Source organism: Aplidium turbinatum, chromosome 8 (genome assembly GCF_918807975.1).
Source record: "Aplidium turbinatum chromosome 8, kaAplTurb1.1, whole genome shotgun sequence".
In the NCBI taxonomy this organism is placed as follows: Eukaryota; Metazoa; Chordata; class Ascidiacea; order Aplousobranchia; family Polyclinidae; genus Aplidium; species Aplidium turbinatum.
Genome location: NC_137479.1, coordinates 8,604,824 through 8,623,453, shown reverse-complemented (window position 1 = coordinate 8,623,453; position 18,630 = coordinate 8,604,824). Strand labels below are relative to the sequence as shown.

The 18,630-nt window shown below is 39.6% G+C and overlaps 1 protein-coding gene across 1 annotated transcript in view; it reads left to right on the top strand.

The window, feature by feature from the left end:
• Nucleotides 1-18,630, top strand: part of LOC145776023 (DBH-like monooxygenase protein 1) — a 78,141-nt gene that overhangs the window by 44,049 nt on the left and 15,462 nt on the right. The window lies entirely within an intron of this gene.

Here is an 18,630-nt window from a genome sequence, read left to right as displayed (position 1 = left end):
TGACAGAAGCAAAATTTTTTCAGTCGGAAGTCCCCTTCTCTGTAGTCCCGGGATTTGGCTAAGCGACTCCCGTTTGACGCTAAGCAGCGTTATCTTGACTTTTTGGGTGATCAGTATGGTGGCACTAATGAGCCTACTTTTCAGAGTTTGTTCGATTTTGTTGTACGAAAGGAAACGCGTAAGTCGACTGATTTTAGCATTATGCTAATGGGCGATTCTGGTGAGTCGCAGCATTTTAAAAAGTTTGGCAAAGGAAAATTGCCTTCATGTCCGGTTAGGCAGACGTCGGTAAAACCTCATGATGATGTGATGTCAGGGAGTTTGCAGTAATCTACTGCTGTTGGCACACCGCGCGGTGGTGTGACCAGACGTAGAGACATGCCGGCATGTATTTATTGTTCGTCACGTGGTCAAGTTGAATATCATTTCTTGTCTAATTGTAAAGATTTTTTGCGCTTTGACACCTAAAGATCGGAGAGATGTTATTGTGAAAGCTGGCAAATGCTTGAATTGTTTGCGCCAGCATATGGTTAGGGCATGGGTTCTTAAACTTTTTTTAACGCGGACCCCTTAAAAAAATATTTGATTTGCATGGACCCCCTTTGTGGACTAGACCAAGAAACTTTTTTGATCAGCATGAATTGAACATAGGGCAATAAAATTAAAATGAATTCGTAACAAAATTTATGTTTTATTAAATTTAAGAAATAGCGAATGCAGATTGTTTTTCAATGTCTTCGATTTACTTTCATTAATGCGAAGGATGCTGCTGTTTGTCTTCAACAAAAACATGAAATTGTGGCTTCGTCTTTGATATGGCAACACGCATGCCATCCTTTGCATCCGACCTGTTTGCAATTTTCTAAAAGGTACCATAAAAAAGTCCCTTCTTTGAAATTTGACCAATCAGAGTCGTGCTGATCAGTAGGGTAGACACTTTAACATTTATTACTTTGAACTATGTTTGATAATTACAGAAGAAAAAACATCAATAGGCATAGCAGTGGTGAGAATCAAACCAACATCAATGAAATGACTACCATCGCCCTAACTCTCTGCGCCAAGTCAGCCGATGACTTAATTTAGCTACGATTTGCATTTTTCCTTTGTTCTTCAGAAGTTTCAACATGGGGGATTTTTTTACCTTTTGGAAAGTTGCAACCGGTTTCGACTCTTTGTTTTAATAGTTACCAAGGATGAAAATCCTCACTCACATAAATATGTAGTCGCAAAAAGGATTATAGCAGCCATGGCTCTCTTTACCAAAAAAGGATATGCTTGCGTCAACGAACTCCTAAAATCGCCAATACTTTTCAAATTGAAGGACATTCTTAATGATTCCATTGCCCTTAGTTCAATGAACTCATCTTTTGCAAGGCCCTCATCACTAATAGATTCCAGTCCAACGAGAAAAGGGTAACGTATCCAATATCCATACTGTATTTTTAATATGCTCTGCGGCAGTTTTGCAATGCTTCCAAATGTCTGTGTGCAGAGAAGATGGTAGAGCATTACAAACTGCAGTTCCATTTTGAAGCATCAATTCTTCCAACGTTGAGAAATTGGAATAGTTGTTAGTCTCCAATCTCCTTTTCCACAAAGATAACTTATCCTGAAGAGCTTTAAGTTTTTCAGTTTTTTGAATATTTTAAAGGGCCTTCATGGACCCCTTCAAACTAGTCCACGGACCCCTTGGGGGTCCACGGACCCCAGTTTAAGAACCCCTGGGTTAGAGACTGTAATCATGCAAATAACTGTCGTCAGTGTGGGCCTAGCAACGATAGGAAACACTTTTTTCTTCTGCATGATTTTTATGTGACGTCACGTGATTCTGTGGATTCGGTCGGTAAAGATGATGCTGGTGCCAGAGTTCCTGTGCGTAATGTTAAGATTGGAAATGTTAAAGCAGCCTTTAACCGCGTTACTGCTGCTCGTTTTTTGAATCCAATGACTGGCAAATCGAAATTGGTGTATTGTCAGCATGATCCTGGTTTGCAGTTGACTTTTGTTTCGAGTGATTTGGTTTGCGAACTTGGCCTTAAACCGTACGATAAAGCGTCGTTTAAAATGGATACTCTGGCTGATCAGAAACCTACTTGTGCTAACCTTGTTAAACTCAACATCCAGTCGTTAGAGACGGATGAACTGTTTTGTGATATAACTTCGGTGGTTAACCCAGCTTGGGCTGATGATGTTAAAACTTTACCGCATAAGCAGGATTTAAGTGGTTTCCGTCATTTTCATGACGTGAATATGTTTCATTTGAATGATTGTAGTACTGTAGATGTGCTGATTGGCAACGACAACGCTTATTTGATGTGGGCTAAAGAAGAGCGTGTTGGTGAAAATCGTAGTGAACCGCATGCTTTACTCACTCCTCTCGGTTGGTTGGCTTGTGGTGGTAAGTCACCCTTAGATGAAAGCGTTGCTAATGTGTGCAGAGTGCAGACGTTTTCAGAGTCAGATGTCATCTCTAGCTTTCAGCGTAAAATTGAGTCTCGTGATATGGAAATAGCAGACCTGAACAAAGTCATTCAGGATTTGACTTTGCAAAATGAAACCTGTGAATTGTCTCGCAATGACATTTTGGCTAGAGAACTTGTTGAACCGAATATTGAGTTGAAAGATAGTCGATTTGAGATACCTATACCGTTGAAGGAAGATATTGATTTACCTAACAATTTTGTGTTGGCGTCAGATAGAGCTGCTGCTTTAAGGAAGAAGGCTTTAAAATTGGTGAAGCAGAAAATGTAAAGGGATTTGAATGGTATTTACCATACTTTGTGACGTCACAATTAAAAAAGCGTAATGTCTACGATGGCAAGTTTGAATTTCGAGGAACTTGTGTTAATGATGTAATGTTTTCGTGTCCTGATTTGTTAAACCCTCTGGCAGATCTCTTGGCTAGATTTCGGCTGAGTAGATTTGGATTCGTGGCCGATATGACCAAGTACTTTTTTCACATTTTGGACACTTCAATACGTAAGCCCAATTTTATTGAACTGCTTACGTACACAGGCAGTGCCGTTCGGATCGTGAACGAACGCCCTTTAGTACCTTTGAGTGACGACCCTAGGGATTTTACTGTCATCACCCCTGCCTCACTTTTGACCCCATACTTAGACCCATACTGTGCTGTTGGGCAATCACATGATCGTGACCAATTAAGAGGGATTATCGGTTCAATTTGTCACTTTCTCAGCAGTTTTGGAGCAAATGGATCGATTTTTACTTGCCAGGGCTTCAGGGCCGGAAAAAATGGTTAAAAACGGCCGACAATTTGGAGCCTGGTCAACTTGTAGTGGTGGGTTCTCTCCAAGACATTGGTAAACGTGGGAAGTATCAACTTGGGAGGGTGCATGAGGGAGCTCCACAAATTAGGAAAGGGAAGCCTGTGGTTAGGAGAGCTAAAGTTGCCGTCTGCAACTATGATGAGAGTACGGGGAAAGTGAAAGTAGACTACGTGTTGAGAGATATTTCGTGCCTTGTCTCCGTAAAGAACACCTAAGTGTTAGGGTTTGAGCCTGGTTTTGTCTGCGGTGGCCGACACTTGTCTGATCCCAGAACAGTCGGTTATTATCGCAACCATTGTATATAGCGTCATTTTAGCGTGTACCTATGGTACCAATTTCATGTATCGTCGTGTATTATTCGTATTGTTGTTCATTCTTTGCATGCCCTTTGTATTTGCATATTAACTTAAACGTGAGTGATTCAAACAATTTGTGTATCGTATGTTTTTATTCATTGGCTCACAATTGTCGTCAATTCTTTTTTAGTTATGCCATGTCAAACTGTCATAACTAGGGGCCGCTATGTTCCCGACAATTTTGTTCACCAAATCAAACGTCATATAAAACCGTTATAGTCTACTTAACCTAGCTGGCATCTTACGTCATGGAAATTGCTAGAAAATGTCCAAATATTGCACCATCGTTCGTAAGACCTGATGAAACATTGCATCATCACCTTTGAACACCTGTTTGAATTGCTTCACAATTCCTTTCATGATTACGTCACGTAACTGCGTACGTGAGTTTGAGATATCGCAAATTATTCTTATCATTCTTAAAATTGTTACTTGGAAGTTGGTCGCATATTTAACTGTTTTGCTTATTGCTTGCTAGCTGGACAAAATTTCCGTCTTTTAATTAAGTAGTTTGGATTGTGGTGACAGGTTTTTAGTGGTGTACCGCGTTGCACCCCATTTTCGATAGCCGCGGGCTAATTTTAAAGAAATACACTTTTTGAATAGACGTTTCGAAGGAGTGTTTCTTTTTCGGTCATTGCATACAGACGAACGGATCCGAGAATCTTATGTTACAATTTTCCCACAAAGAGATTATGGTTTACCGCTGCAACCAACTCCAGTACGGTACTCCAAATTATAATTGACAATGAAAATATACAAAAAGTGAAATCTTTTTTTTATCTTGGACATTTCATAACTGAAGATGCATTGGGAGGTGTGAACATAAAATTCTAAGACGCATAGAAATTGCAAGAACTATATTTGAAAAAATGAAAAATGTTTTAATCAATCAACGTTTAAATTTATCAATTCGTCAAAAGATATTAAAATGCTATATCTGGTCAACCCTTTTATGTAACTCTGAAACTTGGACAGTATCACAAAAAATGGAAAAACGGATCGATGCCTTCGAGCTCTGGTCATACAGGCAAATGTTAAAAATTTCATGGAAACAAAAGATCACTAACGATGAAGTATTAGGCCTGTCCAAATTCAATTCAAGTAAAATTCTCTTACAAATAGTTAAAAGAAGAAAATTGAAGTACTTCGGACACACAATAAGACAAAATTCGTTACAAACATCATTAATAGAAGGAAAGATAAACGATAAAAGAAACAAAGCAGACCAAGAATGATTTGGACTTCAAACATCACTAAATGGACAAAATTAAGTTATGAAAAAGCAGTACAAACAGCTCATGGTCAAGACTCAAGAACAATGGCTCATTGCATCCAACCCTCAAGACGAGGAAGGAACATAATGATGATGACTGCAACACAAAAGAAAACTTGTTGTTTTCTAAACCAACTTAACCTTTCACAGATTTGCGTTTACTGTTGCAACATTCAAATCACAGCAAGGCTTTTGAGACACACTTACGACCCTCTCGCGGCACACAGTTTGGGAACCTCACCATCAAACCATTAAGCAGTTACCAACGCTACCGTATATTAAAGAAATAATAACGTTGTCAGATGAAAATAAAAATTACAAAAAATATTGTTGCCAGAAGTAGGGCTGTGCAGTCGGATGGATTTTGGCGTATCCGGAATCGGAATGGTCAGCGAAAACCTACTCTGGCTTGATACAAAACGGTGAACATTACAATTTTGTTTGCAATCTTTTTTTCAAAATATTGCTTCTTGTTTTCAGTATTGCGCTCTATAACGTTACAAGAAAACAGAATTGTTTGATTTTGTTCGTTTTTGTGAAAGTCGCCATTTCAATTTTCATCGCAAATTCAGAGAACTTAAATTTTTTTAAATGAAATAAAGACAAAAAAATAATAAGATACTAGCTATGAAATCGGAGTCGGTCAGTTATAAACCTAGGAGTCGAAGTCGTATATTTTTCCCTCGACTACAGCTCCGGCCAGATGATTGATAAAATTCCCACAATTTTGTACTTATTTTCCTAACTTCAACTCACTTAGATGCATCTCCATAGAGTGCTTAGAAAAGCTCATTACTCAAGCCAACACACTTTTTGTGTCAGCATAGTAAATGTCATTCTAGGGTATTATATATTTTGGGTGCTGAATTCAAAAATTACATCAGATTTTTTGTTTGATTTACATCAGGATTTTATGATATCTGAATGCTGTTTTGGTAAAAATGGATAAAATCGACTCCTGATCTATATTGGTAGACTATGGCGTTTCATGGAATTTGAACTCTTTTTTGTCAACAAGGTCTGTGATAAAGTCTAACTTCATCACGATAAAGTCTAATGTCTACACAAGATATACAAACATAATATTAATGAAAACATTGATGATTGAGGTATTTCAAGACCTGTTTTGTTCTTTTAATTTTTAATTTTATTAAAGTGTGGTAACTTGAACCCAATTCTTCAAAGTTTATCCGCTAACACTAAACGTCCAACGTCATTTTTTTTACAAGAGTAGGCTACATTGTTATTTTTTTCGTGTTAAGAAGTAGGTTTGTTGGCTTTGCAAATCCCTAATACATATTTTAAACCTTTTGGTTTTGCCATCTTTTCCTTTTGTTGGTGCTACAGTTGTGTGTTTGTAATGTCATTCGCTATTATGTTTGCGCCAAACAAAGAAAAATAAAATTGAAGAAATTGAATAGAATAGACACTTAAAAATAGGTTCAATTCTACAGAAAAAGGGAAATTCACATGCACATTTGGGAAACGTTACTCTGGACCAGTGGTTCTCAACCTTTTTTCTTGCGTGGCTCATTTTTGTTTGCATAAAAGTTCTGTGGGCCATTCAGTTTTTATGTAAGAAAAAAATTACAAAAAAGGTTTATAATCAAAAAGCAGCAGAAAATTGCCTTTGGAATGTTGCTGGAATCCCCTCGTTGAATCCAGGCGCTGACGCTTCACACTATCTTTTTTTCATTAAAAAAAGTTTACATCTTCATCCTTGTAATTTGGATGAACTTTTTCGAGGTGAAGTTTCAGTTTTGATGGCCTCAATGAATGATGACTAAGAACTTTACAACATTATACACATTGTCCTTTTTCTTCTCTGTTATCAAAAATTGATGTGCATACTGAATGTAATTTTCATCAAACTTAAAGCTTCAAGCATTGTCAATTCCTGCCCAACATAATCCACAAAATAAAATGCTGCACGTACTAAAAAGCGGATCTGCAGAAGTTCAACAAAGCTACCGCTTATAAAAATGGCTTAATTGTAATCACAAACTAGTCTACTGCATCATAAAGTGTTGTATAAACTGAGTTGATGTAAAACCCTGTATGTTGCAATAATTAGAATGATGATTGCCACTTTGTAGCTGGAAACAGCAGCATCATTCATTGTAACTAAACAAACACACAAGTGTAAAATTAACTATAGTGACAAAAATGAAACAAAATGTTTCAATAAATCTTTCAATTTTTCAAATATGTTTGTGGCCCACCTCAAAATGCTTCTATGGCCCACCAGTGAGCCATGGCCCACTGGTTGAGAACCGCTGCTCTGGACAAACTTTCGCTTGCATGATTCTTGTGAATGTTGTGAGTGGATTTAGGATTTCCATTGATCTATCGTCTTAGGTTTTCCACACAAGCTTTACATGCAGCATGTGTGGAGTCCATGATTTGTCCTGATCACCCAGGCGAATTTTAAAGTATGTAAGATATGCTTGTTTCACAAAACTGTTATGGTTTGCCTTTGGTTAACATCAGGGTCATTTACACACTTTTTTGAAGATGTCATTCTGCTACTTATTTACACTACAAACAGAATTAACACCTTGCTAATATGAAAAAATCTGAATACATGAAAATTCAAATAAGAATGAGTCATAGACAAGTTTCACATAAGCTTAAATCTCCACGTTCAGCGAAAAACATAAAACCGAAGTTATATATCAAAAAGTAGAATGGCACTAAGCATTCAGGCGAAAGTGAATGCAACCCTGCCTGTAAGGGGTGGTTTATGGACAGTTCTCAGAAGGCACATAAGTTGGATGGTCTACCATAGACAGATGGTCCACTAGCCAGATGGTCTAGTTGACTCTTTTGACCTGTGAACCATCTAGCTAGGATGGCTTCTGACTAGTGTACCTTCTGAAGGTAGGTCGGTCACTCCAATGGTCATGGTGTCATCATACATCTCCAAATGTTACGAAATAAAATCATTTCCATGAATATGACAAATTTTCAAACACTATTGGCTCTTAAGGTCTTTATAAAACGGTAACAGTAAGAGAAAATTCGGCCAAAATGCCAATATTATGAGAAAAAATACCATGCAAAAATTTCAAAAACCTGATGTGATGGGTAAAATCTGATGTGATTTTTGAAATCAGCAGCCTCAATATACCCCAAATCACATCTTACATTGCAGACACAATTTTTTTTATCTTTTTTGTTGGCCTGTGTTAGTTCTACAACTACATCTGCTCTATCAAAACGTCCAAGATATGCCAAATTTATTTAATCACGCTTTTATATTTCAAAATTACGGAAAATAGAATTGAGGGATTGCTCGCTAATATAATAAATGTGCAGTGGCGTAATCAAGGGGGGCAATGGGAGCAATTGTCCCCCCCTGTAAAATTTCTTGCCCTCTCTGTAAAAATAAAGCTAAGAACGTTAATCAAAGAAAAAATAAATTTTTGATTGGAAGTCCGTTTCCCATAGCGCAGCACATTAGCTCGCTTAATTTACCCAGATTCGGTTGAACACATCCGTTTTCCTTGATTCAGCTGAAAACAGTAGCGTAGGCTATACTGCATACTGTTACAAACCACAATTGATGACTTGATGAGGTGTTATCTTGTTCCAGCATGTTCGTTCTTCAGACACTGTCATTTGTGTCGTTTTTTCTTCAATTACTGTATAACCAAACCAGAATCAATAAGTGTAATCCGTATAACCAGGGACGTAGTCATGGGTGTAATTGGCATTCCCCCCACCTCCTGAAATATTTTTATTATGCAGTCGTCTCACTTTGTCAACCTACAACATTTTTGGCTTTCTCCTAGATTGTTTAAAAATATTCTGAAAATCTTTTCCGACTGTTTCACCTTTTTAATCTTTCAGCATTTGAATAAAACTAGATTTAGAAAACACATCAATTATTATCAGCAACAAGTACCTCACATAGGGTTGTAAAAATACTGTATTTTTGGTTGTGCGTAAAATACAAATGTAAAATACATGTATTTTTTGTATTTTTTCTGTATTTTTCGTATTTTTCGAAACTCATGAGTACAGTGACTATGCCAATAAAAGCAGTCAATATTTTGGTCCATTTTACCTTTATTTCTCATAAATCATACATTAAATCATTACACATCATCATTAAATCATTACACAATCATTACACATCATCAATTAGCACCAACAAATCTCTAGCTACGTACTGTACAGTTTGTAGGTGCTGTACAACTCCATACAGCTTCTAAGTGCTAACCTCGCATTGCGAAATTGCAAGGCAGCATTCTTACATCACAAAGCTTCAGCTCTACATAAACCCCCTAAACCTTAAACTTGCTTTGATGTAAGTGAACTAACATTATGCTGAGTAGCCTACCACGCGGGCCACTCAGAACAACGTGGTGGGCGGTTACACATGTCCGCAATAGAACAATGACCTAATTGTGACCTAAATCGCCTGTGACATCACAATATATAATATCTCTAGAAGACTATAAGGCCATTGCAAGTAAGGTATTAAGTACGATCACTAAACGTTGATAAAAAAGAATATACAGGGCTCTAAAATCCGCAGTTGGAATGGTTGGATTGTGTAAAAGTCCTCATTTGTATACGTTGTTATGTAGGCCTACCATTCCGCGACCCTCAGAAGCATCCTCGCGATCCTCGTTTGGATCGCGACAATGAGTTTGGGAACCACTGACCTACAAGGACCAAGAACTTCGCGTAGCGAGCGGATGCTCCCTGCCATTACGCTGTTGCCGGAGCATGACGCGAGCTTTTAATAAGTTTTAATTTAATACGAAAAATACATGTATTTTTCCGTCGATGTATTTTTCTTGTATTTTACATGTATTTTACACAAAATGTATTTTTACAACCCTAACCTCACACCATTGTTCCACTTGGAAATTTTTTCCGTTTCAACTAAATCTGCAGCCCAGATTCTATCAACTCCTTTTGAAAATGCTTGACGTCGATTAAATTCTCTCCTTAATGGTTTATGCAACTATTCAGCTGAAATCGTCTTCTTTTTTTTATTACCCCCAAACCTAATTTGTATTGAACCAGCTTCTTATCGAATGACTATCTGATTCCTTTTGTTTTCGTCTTGAACAAGCTGTTTAACATGGATTTATCACATTTTAATTTTCCAGCTTTTTGTCATTGTCTCGATAACAGATGTCATGTTTCAAAGCGATAGCATCAACTTGATTAAACGGTTCTTGATTAAACGATTAAATAGATTAATCTTGAGCCGGAGTTGACACACTGCGCATTGTCACCATTGCGCTAGTTCACGCTCCAACAGAATACTGTGCACATGTCTGGAGCTGCAGTGCCCACTTCCATCAAATTGACACTGCCATAAACGACGCCTTGCGCATCGTTACAGGATGCCTGCGACCTACACCATCGGACAATCTCCCTGTCCTCGCAGGCATCCATCCAGCTGAGCTTCGTCTCGAAGAAGCCATTCTGTCTCTTTTTCTCCCCGCTACGAATCTCAACCACTTGCCCCACTCAAGTCTCTATGAGTCTGAAAGCGAGCAACCCCGGCGATTGAAATCGAGACACTCATTTGTACTTGCAGCACAACTCCTAATGAAAACCGTTAAAGACCAATTCATCACTGCGGCTGCCTGGGCGGACCACCAATTGAGCTCGGAGTGGAAGCGGAGTGCAAGAAGAACTCCTCAAGCTTCCAAAGTTTTATCTCCGACACCGGCCCCCACCCAACCAGAATGCATTTGCCAAGGAAGGCCTGGGTGCGGCTCAACCGGCTGCGTACTGTCTGTTGTGTTAGTCTCGAATGACCACAAAAACCTCAGTCATCGCTCACGTAGCAGTCCTTGCGTCGCCCAACGGCAGGTACGCGCACAGTGCTGCGTAATTACCATTGCGCGGCGTCTCAGGGCATAACATGTATTATGCCTTTACACTACATCTCCGCCCAAGCATCGAGGTACTGTAAAGACTACATACAGAAACAGGTGTATAACCACACATTGCAAATACAGTACAATAAACAGAATAAGTTTTCACACGGTTCATGGGAAGATAATAGGGTAGGGGAGGATGAGGTAAGTTGAGCCACTTTTTACTTAAACGCTTCTACTAAGAAAACCGCTTGGTTTACAATAAAATTGAAAGTGGCAGCATAATGGTTGATGCTTTGGCCTTAATTTAACAAAAAAATTTTTTTCATAACTCATAAGAATATTCAAAAAAAGCATCTTTTAAATATTACGTCATTTTGGCTCAACTTACCCACCCCACGTGGTAAGTTGAGCCGGGGTGTGAGGTAAGTTGAGCCACTCGTTTAAGTTCAATAACAAAAGCTGTAGCGATGGTAGCCAACATATAAAATGCTATGCAGTACATATATGTTCACGAAATTATTGCCCAGCTATTGGTCCAGAATTGTAATATGGACTGTGACGCAATGGTAACGCCATCATTGCGATGCACTGTCATGCTTGAGCAACAATCTCATTATTTTTTCTCTATTCACAAGCTCGTGTTTTCGCTGCTTGGTGAAAACGTGGTTCGGCCTTTTACAATGTGATAAATCTATCGGACGGACGTATTAGAGTGTGCAGTGACTATTCCACTTCACAATTGACCCAGTCTCTTGTTGACAATATGTAGGCTAATCTTCACTCAACACATGTGGAACTTGAGTCGAAAGTTAGAAAGAAGCAGGGAGTCGAACCGAACCCGATTTTTGTAAACCGGTTTTGGTGCGATTTTGTCTGAACCTTAACCGGAACTGAACCGAAAATTTGAGTTAGCTTAAACCCTAACCGAACCCGAACCGGTTGAAAAAAGCGGTTCACTCCAGCATTACGTCATTGTTCGCATTGTGGTAAGTGAAGTTGTACGTAGCATGTTGTTATCTTGGAGGCCACATTGTACGGATGAATTATAGCCTATTCCGTAACACAAGATCCACTATCATCAATGCTTTGGAGAGGAATTTTTTGAGGTAAACAACTTCTGTTCTGTGACATCATAGACAATATAGTTTGATTGTAACTTGTGCAACAAACAACAAAGGCAAGTTAATTGAGCTAAGCAGTGTTGAGATCAGTGTTGCCAACCTTGCAGTTTTCACGCCCAATTGGGCTAGTTAGTAGTTGGGCAATAGTAGGCCTAGGCCTAATTTTATCGGACCCGAACCGGAACTTATAAAACCGGTTTTAAGTTTCTTCGAACCTGAACCGGAACTGAACCAAATTTTGAAACAATCTTTGAACCAGAACCGGACCCAAACAGGAAAAATCAAACGGTTCGACTCCCTGGAAAGAAGACAGGTTGGGTAGCAATTAATACATAGCTGCTACCAGGAAGAAAGAACAACATGTGAAAGGAAAAAGTTATTTTGTTGTGACTGTTCGACTGTGAAATTGCGCACTTCCCAGTCGACAAATCTGCTACTTTTTCGTTGACTGAACGTCAACAGACGTTGAATCAATGTAGTACTAGACTAGCAGATCGTGTTAACTGAGCTGCAGAACAGAATATAAAACGATACATTAATACAGCACCATCCTGATTAAATAAACCTCCAAATGTGAATTTGATAAATCAATTTCCGTTGTCTGTCAGATCTTAACTTATTCCATATGCCACTGATCAAGAGAGCATGGAAACCGGAATTTCTGCTGACGGCAGAAAGTTTCTCCAAGTGGTCGTGTGAGGAAGCTTTAACGACATCCTCTTTAAGAAAAGCACACTCATCATCGTCTGCTTTAAAGACAAAGGACAACTTTTCCTCGGACTTTCCAGGCACTTTTCTTAAAAAGTTGGCCTCAATTTCTCTATCTTTATTGAAGTATTCGATTTTACCAATGTAATGCACAGGGTCGGGCTTTCCCTTGCATGTTGCTAGTAGGCTGCAGGTTACACTACAAATAAATTTAAATTTCAATAGACCAATGGACAAATTATTTTTCCAGATATTTAGACTATTAAAGAGTAAAGTACACTTTGTTATTTATTTAATGACTACATATATCATCACTTAACACTGGAAACTGAAGTGAGGTAAGTTGAGCCACCGGCTCAACTTACCTGTATGTCACTGGCTCAACTTACCTCAAGGACGCCATTAAAAATTAAACGGGAATTTTTCCAGTCTTATATGAGCTAGCAACCTCACTTTAATAGTTTCTGAATAAGCTAACATTAGTGATTACTGTTAGACATATCAATACTGGTGAATGTCACAGACATTTTGTACAACTCAAAAAATCTTTTTTTTCAAAAAGTTCAAAAAACTTCCCAAAATCACTAAAAATAGATTTTCTGTCTTTCTACAAGACAAAGACCTATAATCTTTACAGAACAGCTCCATATAAGATAAACGGTCAGGTAGGTGGCAGTAGAAAGTTGATGCGATTTTTATTTTTCGAGTTACAGGGGGTGGCTCAACTTACCCACTGGCACAACTTACCTCATCTTCCCCTACGGTATTAAATAAGATCAGTTAAGCTTCTGTGAGCCAGTCTCATGTATACAAGTCAAACAATCATGAAACTTCGCGGAACGTTGTCAACTTTCCCATCGTAAGACACTTTCAAGGAAATATGGTAAATTAAAACAATATGCACTAGTAAGACACAACTATAGTCCTACATTATCTCCCTCCCAAAAAAATACAAGACGTAAGCAGTTAATATGACAAGCGTTCAGGTGGTTTTGAGATCCTGCCGGATCTCGTTCTTGTAGATTGGACGTCGCTGGTCTCTGTATTTGCTTCGTTGTTAATTAAGTGATTGTCAATGGAATGAGAGATTTCACATTTCACGCTAGGCCTACTACTTATATCAAATTCACCAGCCTGTGGTATTTTTACCAATGCTCTGCGGTTTCTACGAACTGATGTTCCTTGATTGGTGTCTATGATGTATGACCGTTTGGCGTCATACTCGTTTCTCACGACCCCCTTCTGCGTGGCACTTCTGTCTCTAACAAACACCTCATCACCTGGATGGAGGGTGGGTAGCGGTCTCGCTCTATGGTGACGGTCAAAGTCTTTTTTTTGTTTGATTTGATCCTCAAGGTCAAGCTTGCGGACAAGTGCAAAATCTGGCCAATTTGGCAGCAAGTTGTCGGGAAAACATGGAAGTTTTGTCCGGAGCTTGCGGCCCATCATCAACTCTGATGGAGAAAATCCATTCCTCAATGGCGTCGAACGATAAGCCAACATTGCCAAGTAAGGATCTTTGCATTTGTCGAGAAAGGTCTTCATGGTTCTGACGGCTCTTTCGGCTTCGCCATTAGATTGTGGATATCTAGGACTAGACGTAACATGAGTTATGCTAAAATCGTCTACAAAGTTTGAAAAGTCTCGGCTTTTATACTGCGGGCCGTTGTCAGAAACTAGTATCTCGGGAATGCCATAACGAGAAAACATAGACTTCATGTGATTAATGATGGAAGGAGATGTTGTACTCGATAACAAGGATAATTCGATCCATCTCGAAAAATAGTCTATCAGTAAAAGATACTTCTTACCTTTGAACTCAAATAGATCACTCGCTATTTTTTGCCATGGTCTGCTCGGTCTTTCCACGGGCAGCATTGGTTCACACCGATTGCGGGAATGTTCCGCGCAACAAACACAACTCCTCACCATTTCCTCGACTTGTTTACTTATTCCTGGCCACCAAATTGCATCGCGAGCTCGTTGGCGACACTTGACGATTCCCATGTGGCCTTCGTGGATTTTCTCCAGGATATCCAATCGTAATGAAACGGGAATCACTAGTCTTGTTCCTCAAAGTAGCAATCCATTGTGTACGGACAATTTGCTTCTAAAGGAATAAAATACTTTTAGTTTTGGGCCTAACTTACTTAAGGTCGGCCATTTATTTGTGCAATATTGCATAATCTCACAGCACACTGAGTCATCAGCCAGACGTTCTTTGATTTGTTGTAGACGACTCTCCGTGGCTGGCAGCGATTCAACAAGAGAACAGACGAAAGCGTGGACCTGCTGACAGTTATCTTCGTCTGTTTTGGAAGGTGGCTCTACCGGAGCTCTAGAGAGTGTATCTGCAAGGATTAGGTCTTTTCCTGGAATGTGCAAAACAGAATAAAAAAAACGCATTAGGCGAATCCGAAACCGTTGCAGTCGTGGCATCAATTCTGCTAACGACTTTGCTCCTAAGATTGCAACTAATGGCTTGTGATCGGTTTGGATAACAAACTTCAGTCCTATGACGTAATCAGAAAACCTCTCACATGCCCAAGTGACACCTAGGGCCTCCTTTTCGATTTGAGCATAGTTCTGTTCTGTGGTACTCAAAGAACGCGAAGCAAAGCATACAGGGCGCCAATCACCATTCTGTTGTTTCTGAAGCAAAACTGCCCCTAATCCAAATGAACTAGCATCTGCTGAAACAATTGTTTCTCTTGTTGGATCGTAAAAACACAATACTTTTGTGGAACAACATAACTGCTTCACTGTAACAAAGGACTTCTCTTGCTCCTTTTTCCAAGCCCACACAAAATTCTTGGTGAGTAATTCTCTCAGCGGCTTAGCTGCTTCTGAAATTTCTGAGGAAAACTTCCCTAATTGATTGATCATAACGAGAAATCTTCGAACTTCGCTTACGTTCTTTGGAGCACCCATATCGCGTATGGCTTTCACCTTGTCTGGATCGGCACGGATTCCTTCGCTGTCGATGACGTGACCTAGAAACTTTATCGACGTTTTACAAAACTCGCATTTTTCATTTAATGTTAATCCACACTTTTGTATTCTACTCATTGTTTTGCACAGCCTGTCGTCATGTTCGTTCTTGGTAGTTCCAAAAACTAAAATATCGTTCATTTCACAAACCACTCCCTCAATACCTCCAACGATTTGGGACATTCGTCGTTGGAAATACTCTGGGACACTTGATATCCCGAATGGCAAACGATTAAAGCAGAATCGTCCGAACGGTGTAATAAACGTTGTCAACAGTTTTGACTGCGTTGATAGTTTGATTTGCCAGAAACCCGATTTTGCATCTAATTTAGAAAAATATTTTGCACCTGCCAGTTGGCCTAAAACTTGATCTACATAGGGTAACGGGTGTTTTTCACGTTTCACACATTTGTTGAGTTGAGTGTAATCGACACATATGCGTAGTTTGCCGTTTTTCTTTGGGACGACGACCATCCCTGAACACCAATCCGTTGGTTCATTAACTTCCGATATGACACCATCTTTTACCATTTGATCAATTTCACCTTTAACTTTTGGAAGTAGAGGGATAGCGACTCTTCTCGCTACGGACACTTGGTAAGGTTCGGCATTGTCACAAATTTTTATGTTGTACTCCCCCTCGAGATATCCCAATTTTCCGAACAAGTGTGGGAATGCCTTTTTGTATTTATCTGACTCTAGGTCGAGATTATCCACAAATTTAACTACATTTAATTCCTCTATGGCGGGTTTTCCGAGCAAGGCTCTGCTACCTGAATATGTAACATAAATTTTTTGCCATGCCGCACGTTTTTTGTAGGATACGTAATAGTCGAAGTATCCGACAATGTTCAATGTTTGTCCATCGGGTCCTTCTAACCTTTGGTCAGGTTTTAGCAATTGAAGCTTTTGGAAATCTTTAATTAAGGTTTTTGATATAACTGTAACATCCGCTCCTGTATCTACTTTAAAATCAATGACGTCGTTGTAAATTTTAATAGGCACGGTCCAATTACTCGTTGAAGACTCATTTATTTCACCTAAGAAAGACGTCTTTTCCTCTTCGTAACTAGTTACGACTTTGTCAGCTGATATCGACGAGACTTCCTGGTATTTATTGCTGCGGCATTGTCTTGCAAAGTGGCCTATATTTGAACATTTAAAACAAGTAACGAATTCAGCTGGACATTTTTCGTTTTCGTAATGTCTATTTCTACTACATCGTTGGCAGCATTCTCGCTTCGGGAAGAACTTATTGCGACGTTTTCTTTCAACCCCGTCCACGTAGTCGAAATTTTTCTCCGCTCTACCTTGAAGTTCACCTTGTTGCTCTGCAATGCTTTCTGCGTGTCGTGCGGCGTCGATAACTTTTTGTAAAGTTAACTCTGAGTTCATTTGCATGCGTTCCGACAGCGACTTATTTGTAATACCTACGACGAGTCTGTCTCGCAGTAGCTGATCAGACATATCGCCATACTGACACTTTTCTATCATGCCATACAGAGAAGTAACATAGTCATTAAAGCGCTCGCATGGCAGTTGATCTCGGCGGTTGAATACTGCTCTTTCGAAAATTACGTTATTGCGCAGTTTGAAATGGTTGTTGAAGCGTTCCTTGACTACGTCGTAGTTGATCGAATCGGCCTCTGATAACTTAAATGAAGAAAACACATCCTCGCCTTTGCTTCCTAGCAAATAGACTAGAGAGTTGACTTGCACTTTTTCAGGTTTCGACGCTAATTGGGATGCTTGCCTATATCGTTCGAATCTTTTAATCCACTGGCCCCACTCGTTATGTTGCCAGTTAAACGCATCTGGTAACATTATCTGATGCGACATTTTATCTCACTTCTGACACCATGTTGTGTTAGTCTCGAATGACCACAAAAACCTCAGTCATCGCTCACGTAGCAGTCCTTGCGTCGCCCAACGGCAGGTACGCGCACAGTGCTGCGTAATTACCATTGCGCAGCGTCTCAGGGCATAACATGTATTATGCCTTTACACTACACTGTCATCGGACTATTACACTCCAACGTGTACAAATAGAGGATGGCTCCATCAGCGAGCTGTGAGTGTGGCAAGGAGGAACAAACCGCAGATCACACCATCTGTAACTGCGCCATCTACCATACGTCAAATGGTGTGCGTGGTCTGCGTGAACTGAATGACCAATCAGTTGAATGGTTACTTGACACCTGCCCAATCATCTAGCCCGAGTCACCGCGACTGGTCAGGAGTGATAAAAGGCGAAGCCCCTCGACCCCTGCAGTGGCGAAGAAGATGAGAATGCAGCAATTATGAAGAAGCGAAGAATCTGTTTTTGCAGTTTTGCCGAATTACGATTTTCACGTTAAACTTCCAGGTGTCAACATTGCAAGAAAAATTAGTGAAGCAAGTCGTGCCGATATAACACTGTCCCTATACAAAAGGGTTTACATTCTTCAAAATTTGGCAACACTTTCTTGATGATTGCTTTTCTGTCTAGTTTTTAAAACTCTGCAAGCCTGTAATAAATTTGTTTAATCAGCCTTTCTACAGTAATATTCCTTTTCACAGTCTTCTCTTCGTCGTATGAGCTGTTCTTCCGGACTATATGTTTGGGCATGATGTCATCAGCCACTTGACAGTCTCGTCATCCAGGGCCTTCAGTCCAAGCGTTCCATGTGGTGGTTGATGGATTGGGCAGTCATGGACGACATGATGTACTGTCTGGTCTGTGGCTCCACACTCGCATCCCGGTGAGGGAGCCAGGCCCCATCTGCACACAGTCACTTCAAGCTAGACAAGTTTATTTAACCATGTCAATTGAAAACAATATTTTTTACTGTTTTGGTTTGATCCTTAGATTTTGTCTTTGCGTTACCTGCGCGGCAGGATTAGCAAAGTCAAATTTCCGCGCGCCGAGGTGGCTTTAACACTTACGCGGCCAACCCAGAAGCAAATCAGTCATTTTTGCATTGGTTCAACGACTGCAGACGTTGAATCAATGTAAAAATGACTGATTTGTTGTCTGGGGCGTACACTGTATGA